The sequence below is a fragment of the Coregonus lavaretus genome (assembly GCF_964263955.1).
Source record: "Coregonus lavaretus genome assembly, chromosome: 29".
Taxonomy (NCBI): domain Eukaryota; kingdom Metazoa; phylum Chordata; class Actinopteri; order Salmoniformes; family Salmonidae; genus Coregonus; species Coregonus lavaretus.
The window spans coordinates 5,420,276-5,426,824 of NC_140016.1; the positions used below are offsets into that span (position 1 = coordinate 5,420,276).

At 41.4% G+C, this 6,549-nt stretch overlaps 1 protein-coding gene across 1 annotated transcript in view; it reads right to left on the reverse strand.

The window, feature by feature from the left end:
* The window catches only part of LOC311104988 (glucocorticoid receptor-like), a gene marked incomplete at its 3' end in the record, with an annotated part of 97,882 nt that overhangs the window by 700 nt on the left and 90,633 nt on the right, over positions 1-6,549 (reverse strand). The window lies entirely within an intron of this gene.

Consider the following 6,549-nt stretch of genomic DNA (forward strand, 5'->3'; position numbering starts at 1 on the left):
TACATCATCAGTTCCTCTGGTCATGCCAGTAATTGCAGACCTTAGAGAGCTATTTATTACTTGTCAGAAATGTCCAGATCAACCAGCCCATGTCAGCTAACATTTTTTAGCTAGGTTTTTTATTCTACAGATTTTGTTGTAATGTTTGAGTCACTCAAATATCACAAGAATACACATTAGACATGGCAAAATGTATAGAATTGCAATAGAATTAGCTTAAAAAAAGCTAAATGTTATCTCCGCCAACAAGAGGGTGTGAACAATTTGTGTCATGAACAGTGCTTGTGCCCATAGAAATAGACGTGGCGCGCGCACAGGATGTTCCCCAATGCTGGAAGGGGGGCCTCAGTGAAAATGTTTGGGAACCCCTGTACTACACCACCAGGAGGCAGCATTGAGCTCCAGACCACCACGAGGTAGCATTGAGCTCCAGGCTACCAGGAGGTAGCATTGAGCTCCAGACCACCAGTTCCGAATGGACCCGAGGACAGCCAGACCCGTTTGGAAAAGACTGGTGGAAAAAGAGACCCAAAAAGACCTGTGCCGGTTCGGTTTTTACTTTCCTAAAACAATAATTGTCCACCTCACGGTTCAGCTGTCATAGATTTTAGCGCTAAATGCATCAGGGCATTGCATAGGCCTATAGGCCTCCACTGTATGATATTAATATTTATTTTTTTTAAGAAAAAAAGAAAGAAAAGCTTAGGCCCTAAAGAGACCGAGAGAAGGACTGAGATATGCCGGTGCCATGTTCCTGACACCGACATGCATTTCTTTATACAGTGCATTCAGAAAGTATTTTTCTCACCCATCTACACACAATACCCCATAATGACAAAGTCAAAACACGTTTTTTTGAAATTCTTGCAAATGTATTGAAAATGAGCATTAGTTAGGCCTGGCTCGCAGTCGGCGTTCCAATTCATCCCAAAGGTGTTCGATGGGGTTGAGGTCAGGGCTCTGTGCAGGCCAGTCAATTTCTTCTACACCGATTTCGACAAACCATTTCTGTATGGACCTCGCTTTGTGCACGGGGATATTGTCATGCTAAAACAAGAAAGGGCCTTCCCCAAACTGTTGCCACAAAGTTGGAAGCACAGAATCGTCTAGAATGTCATTGTATGCTGTAGCGTTAAGATTTCCCTTCACTGGAACTAAGGGGCCTAGCCAGAACCATGAAAAACAGCCCCAGACCATTATTCCTCCTCCACCAAACTTTATAGTTGGCACTATGCAGTCGGGCAGGTAGAGTTCTCCTGGCATCCATCAAACCCAGATTCGTCCGTCAGACTGCCAGATAGTGAAGCGTGATTCATCACTCCAGAGAACGCGTTTCCACTGCTCCAGAGTCCAATGGTGCCAAGCTTTACACCACTCCAGCCAACGCTTGGCATTGGACATGGTGATTTTAGGCTTGTGTGCGGCTGCTCGGCCATGAAAACTCATTTCATGAAGCTCCCGACGAACAGTACTTGTGTTGACATTGCTTCCAGAGGCAGTTTGGAACTCGGTAGTGAGTGTTGCAACCGAGGACAGACGATTTTTACGCACTACGCGCTTCAGCACTTGGCCATCCCATTCTGTGAGCTTGTGTGGCCTACCACTTCGTGGCTGAGCCGTTGTTGCTCCTAGACGTTTCCACTTCACAATAACAGCACTTACAGTTGACCGGGGCAGCTCTAGCAGTACAGAAATTTGACGAACTGACTTGTTGGAAAGTTGGCATTCTATGATGGTAACACGTTGAAAGTCACTGAGTTCTTCAGTACGGGCCATTCTACAGCCAATGTTTGTCTATGGAGATTGCATGGCTGTGTGCTCAATTTTATACACCTGTCAGCAACGAGTGTGGCTGAAATAGCCAAGTAATTTGAAGGGGTGTCCACATACTTATGGCCATGTAGTGTATATGTTTTGACCATGAAAGTTTACAATCTAAGGTAACGCCAAGTCATTTAGTCTCCTCAACTTGTTCAACAGCCACACCATTCATTACCAGATTCAGCTGAGGTCTAGAACTTAGGGAATGATTTGTACCAAATACAATGCTCTTAGTTTTAGAGATGTTCAGGACCAGTTTATTAGTGGCCTCCCATTCCAAAACACCCCACAACTCTTTGTAAACGGTTTCAGTGACTTAATTAGCTCTGGTTGCTGATTCATATATGGTTGAATCATCAGCATACATGGACACACATGCTTTGTTTATTGCCATTGGTAAAAATAGAGTAGAGGGCCTAGAGAGCTGCCCTGCGGTACACCACACTTAACATGTTTGACATTAGAGAAGCTTCCATTGAAGAAAACCCTCTATTAGATAGATAGCTCTGAATCCACCATATGGCAGAGGTTAAAAAGCCATAACACATACGTTTTCTCAACAACAGGTTATGGTCAATAATATCAAAGGCTGCACTGAAATCTAACAGTACAGCTCCCACAATCTTCTTATTATCAATTTCTTTCAACCAATCATCAGTCATTTGTGTCAGTGCAGTACATGTTGAGTGCCCTTCTCTATAAGCCTGCCGAAAGTCTCTTGTTAGTTTGTTTACAGAGAAATAGCATTGTATTTGGTCAAACACCATTTTTTCCAACAGTTTGCTAAGAGATGGCAGCAAGCGATAGGTCTGCTGTTGAACCAATAAAGGCAGCTTTACCACTCTTGGGTAGCGGAATGACTTTGGCTTCCCTCCAGGCCTGAGGACAAAGACTTTCCTCTAGGTTCAGATTAAAGATATGACAGATAGGAGTGGCTATAGAGTCAGCTACCATCCTCTGTAGCTTTCCATCTAAGTTGTCAATGCTAGGAGGTTTGTCATTATTGATCGATAACAATAATTTTCCCACCTCTCCCACACTAACTTTACAAAATTCAAACTTGCAATGCTTTTCTTTCATTATTAGTTTTTTTATGCATGAGTACTCACTGTCCATTGTTGGCATTTCCTGCCTAAGTTTGCCCACTTTGCCAATGAAGTAATCATTAAAATAAATGGCACATCAAATGGTTTTGTGATGAATAAGCCATCTGATTCGATGAAAGATGGAGTTGAATTTGTCTTTCTGCCAATAATTTCATTTAAACTACTAACATTCTTTATATCATTGATCTTGGCTTCATAATACAGTTTCTTCTTTTTGTTGAGTTTAGTCACATCATTTCTCTATTTGCAGTAAATCAGCCAGACAGATGTGCAGCCAGACTTATTAGCCACTCCTTTTGCCCCGTCTCTTTCAACCATACAGTTTTTCAATTCCTCATCAATCCATGGAGCCTTAACAGTTCTAACAGTCAGTTTCTTAACAGGTGCATGTTTATCAATAATTGGAAGAAGCAATTTCATAAATTCATCAAGTGCAGCATCTGGATGCTCCTTATTAATCACATCAGACCAACAAATATTTTTAACTTCATCCACATAAGAGTCGCAGCAAAATATTTTGTATGATCTCTTGTACACTATTTTAGATCCAGCTTTTGGAACTTTGGCTTTCCTGGATATAGCCACTATATTGTGATCACTACATCCAATGGGTACGGATACAGCTCTAGAAAAAGTTATACACTATTAGTAAAAATGTGATCAATACATGTGGATGATCTTGTTCCTGTAGTGTTTGTAAACACCCTGGTAGGTTGATTAATAACCTGAACCAGATTACAGGCACTGGTTACAGTGAGAAGCTTCCTCTTGAGCAGACAGCTTGATGAAAACCAGTCAATAATCAGGTCCCCAAGAAAGTAGACCTCTCTGTTTTCATCACATACATTACTTGTGGGTTCTAACTTGAAATAACTTGAAATATCCTTATTCATGTTACCATAACAACTGGGTGTATGGAAATACTGAGTGAGAAAGGGGGAGTGCAGAAATGGTACATTCTGTCAGAACATGTTAATGTTAGACATCAGGTATCATATGGCGAGGAGAAGGGCCACAGTCTGGTTCCAGTCAACAGATAAGGTTGGACAGCCGTGGATTAGGGAGGAGTGAGGAATGCGGGCCGAGGTCAGGTCAGATGAAGTGAGGAGGAACAGTCGCCACTCTTCTGAATACTAAATGTCATATTTTGGTTTTTTATTTGGAATACATTTGCAAAATATTCTAAAAACCAGTTTTTGCTTTGTCATTATGGGGTATTGTGTGTAGGTTGATGAGGGGGAAAAAACAATTGAATCTATTTTAGAATAAGGCTGTAACGTAACAAAATGTGGAAAAAGTCAAGGGGTCTGAATACTTTCCGAATGCATAGACAAAAATAATAGACAACTTAACATTTACATTTACACTGTATATGTGCTTGTGTAAACATGTCTTTGTCTTTTCAGCTGTTTGACCCAGTGGGTGAATAAACTTGGTTTGAGCTTTTCCTAGTCGTCCGTGAGTTTTATTCTGTTTATTTAGAACCTAACACTATCAAGCATTTCACACATATTATTTAGATACTGACTGTTAGCACTTGGTAGCCTATAGCAACACCCCAAAAGAAAAGGCTTTAGATGTGCCAGGTGAACCTGCAACCACAACACTTGTGGTCCTCTGTAGCTCAGCTGGTAGAGCACGGCGCTTGTAACGCCAAGGTAGTGGGTTCGATCCCCGGGACCACCCATACACAAAAAAAATGTATGCACGCACGACTGTAAGTCGCTTTGGATAAAAGCGTCTGCTAAATGGCATATTATTATTATTTATTATTACTTCAATAACATCTGACATAAGATCTTCTCTAAGCATTACAGGGATATGGCTCTGAATATATACAGCAACACCTCCCCCATAAGCATTCCTGTCTCTTCTATAGATGTTATATTATTGTATTTCTACTGCTGTATCATCAAATGAATTATCTAAGTGAGTCTCAGAAATGGCTAATATATGAATGTTATCTGATGTTAGCAAGTTATTGATTTCATGAACCTTATTTCTAAGGCTACATATATTAATATGGGCTATTTTCAGCCCTTTCCTGGGTAGCTTATCAGAGATATACATAATATAGAAAAGAGCAAACAAAAAAAATATACATTCAGCAGGCCATTAAACAGCTGATGTGTGTAAGTATGTGTGTGTGCTGCGTGGTTGATGCTACGAACCCATAGGCTTGGCTCTCTCATCCCTTCCAGGCTTTTTGGAGGGAGGATGGATAATGAGCCTGTGATAGTGGATCTTACATCGTCCCCATGCGCTCCGGCAGTTTTCATGGCTGGGATAAGTTCTTTCCTCTTCTGGCGCACAGCTTCAGGATAGTCCTTGTTGAAGAAGATGTACGTTCCTCTCAAGTTCTTGGCTCTTTTCAGAACAGCTACCTTGTCCTTGAACCTCAGGAACTTGACCACTATCGGCCTGGGCCTGTCACCTGGGTCGGTGGTGGGGTCTCCAGTCCTGTGGGAGCGCTCCACCTCAAATCTTCCTGTGGTCAATCTTCAGTTTCTCCGAGATCATTTCCCTAACTTTGTCCTCAGACTTAAAGCGATTTTCTTGTTGTTGTAACAACTGCTTGTAGAACTCATTTTGTTTGTTTAAAAGATCCTTCACCTGTGATAGAGAGACACCACTGTCCTCAATAGTCCTCCCGCCGGCTTTGGTCTTGGTAGCAACGTAGGTTACGCTGTTACTCCTCGCAGTTCCAGACAGGGTAGGTCGCATGGAAGATTGGAAACAACAATAAACAGCCACATCCCCGGGACAATCCGCGGTCCCAGCCACAATGGCTAACCGCGTCGCGGGCTGTGTTCAAGCCCTCTAGAAAACCCTGCTAGCTTGATAGGCAGCTAGCTAGCGGCTAGGCTAGCTGCTACGCCAAACAGCTCCTCAGACCCGGCCTTGGTCGGCAGGATCACTGGACAGATAGTAGCGGTCCGAGCAACTGATGTCACGGGATCCAAACGCAAAAGGTATCTGTCTAGTAACCAAACTTTTCAATAGACTTTAAAAACTTTCCAAAACAACAAACCGAGCTCTCCCTGTTCCGCGTTTAACAGGAAGTGAAGTGTTGTGCAGTGTGTTCAAGACAACTTATTGTATTATATATTGCGCAAAACACAACATTACAGTTGGAACTTAATTTGGCCAAAGAAAATGGCTCAACAGAATGAAACAAAACACTTGTTGCATATTTATAGAACTGGTTTAAACCTTGAACAGGCCTATATCGCAGCAATTCCCAACAAAGGTCAGAGCCTACTGTAGGCTTACCAAACAAATGACAGCAATAGGCTAATGCTATTTATTTTACAACAGGCCTAGTTTTAACCTTAATCTTAAACTAAATACAAAGCACACATTTAAAAAAGACAGTTAGAACTTAATTTAGCCAGCACAAATGTCTCAACAAATTGAAATATATATATTTTTTTCCACATTAAAGAACTGGTTTAGATGATTAAATAGGCCTACAATAATACAAATGATATACAATAATGATTTAAAAAAATGACAATAAATATGAAAATAAATAAATAAAAGTTAACCTCAAACCTGAATAGCGAGTTGCACACAGTCCATTTGGCAACGTGTTTCTCATCTTTCCTCCACTACAATATTA